Consider the following 1711-nt stretch of genomic DNA (forward strand, 5'->3'; position numbering starts at 1 on the left):
GCATGTTCCCCTCAACTGAGGATTCAGGCGATTTTACCAGAGGTGGCCAGCATCATGAGGGGGTGATTTAGGCAAAAAAAACATTTTTGTCAAAACATGACTTAGGCCATTATTTTAGGAAGGTGACGATATGTAGAAAATGGTATAAACACATCCGATAATGTATCCACAGCAGCAGCTCTGATTTCAAAGGATGTTGCTGCCAGAAATGCCCAACGAGATCTTTTGATTCCATTCAATATTTTTCACAGTGCAAACATTCTCCTTAGCACAAATAAGGAAGGCTACATGTCTCAATACATTATTGGGACATAAAAAGTGACTGTGACTCAAGCAAGTGACATTTGCATTGTTGTAAGTGATTCTTATCACAGGGCAGTTGTTTTTCTTCTTCTGTCATAGGTCTGTGTTGACAATGTAATGAAGACGATGAAGGAGAATGCCAACAAAGCCAGCAGTATTCTGCTGACTGCAATACCCCAGATTAGTCAGATGGATTGGGCTCAGACGATGAAGACCTTGAAAGTAAGTTGTCAGCTTTATGATGAATCATTTCCACTCAGCAAGTCTTTTGGAGAAGTTGAGAAGGAGGGGCTGTTTACCCTCTATTTGCCTATCCTGAACTGGTATCTCCTTTTTATAATGTCTTCCATTTCAATGCACCACCTCTTAAACTTTGTTTCACAAATGAGTAATCAAACCATCTGGAGCGTGACAACTTTCAAAACACTATGTGTTTGTGAAGGTGATTATAACCTTGAGGTCTAAAAGCCTGACGTAAACAATGACAGTTACCTCCATCTGTGAGGCTAGCTCAGGCACTCTCATTATGTTGCTTTGCAACTTCACCACCATAAAACATACAGTAATGCATATTACTGTCTTAACTCTGGATACTTGTATCTGGATACTAATAAATATATTACATGCACAATAATCAACATGTATTCATTGCACATTTGAAAAATGCTCAAAGGTATGAAACCACATGACTAATGTAGTGAGTGTTTTTACACTGGGTGCAGCCTTTAAATACATTTGCAACAATAGTTTTGATCATGCTTGAAGTACTTTTTGCAGTAAGGTAAGTAGTGTAATTGCTATTCAGACCTTATCTTTGTTTATTGGAAACACTTAAACTTTGGAAAAAGTGTAGCATTAAATCTCTGTAATATTTTATGTGTTGTACTAGAATTTTGGTAATGATGACGGACACATCAGGTGTGATTCAACTTAAAACAAAGTTTATAATTATGTCCTTTTTGCTTTTTTCTTATACTTTCAAAGAAAATTAACTTAACTCCTGGAAACTTTTGGCCTCAGTACCCTGAAACAAACAAAGCTAGACAACTTTCACATGAGCTAAACCTAGTCATTGTCGCTGTATATATCTGAGACGTAAATACGGGGAAAAAACGGTTTTGTTCCTTCTGTTGCAGTCAATGGCACAATCTTCAGTAATGTTACCAAAACACTAAGGGTGTAGAAAACAATAAAGTAGAAAAGGATACGGATTCCAGACACCACCCGCACCGACTCCGACACGGACAACAGACTCAACTCTGCCTGTGGATTTGTCATCAGTGAATCACAAGAAAGTGCCTCACATAAATAATGCATGTGCTGTGTCTTCAGCTGAAGTTTCAGTGTTTTTTCTTGACTCAGAATACTCATAGAAACCCCCCCCCCCCCTTTCTAGTGATGAACACGT

At 38.2% G+C, this 1711-nt stretch overlaps 1 long non-coding RNA gene across 1 annotated transcript; it reads left to right on the top strand.

Annotated features, from left to right (window-relative positions):
• The first annotated feature begins 160 nt into the window (after window positions 1-160).
• LOC147820257 (uncharacterized) lies at window positions 161-1497 on the top strand. Its single transcript, XR_015437178.1, has 2 exons — window positions 161-525; window positions 1440-1497. It is a non-coding gene; the product is annotated as an uncharacterized LOC147820257 (long non-coding RNA).
• The last annotated feature ends 214 nt before the right edge of the window (window positions 1498-1711 follow it).

This window comes from Seriola lalandi, unplaced genomic scaffold (assembly GCF_002814215.2).
Source record: "Seriola lalandi dorsalis isolate HSWRI2012SDOR001 ecotype SW California unplaced genomic scaffold, Sedor1 jcf7180001974791, whole genome shotgun sequence".
Classification (NCBI taxonomy): Eukaryota; Metazoa; Chordata; class Actinopteri; order Carangiformes; family Carangidae; genus Seriola; species Seriola lalandi.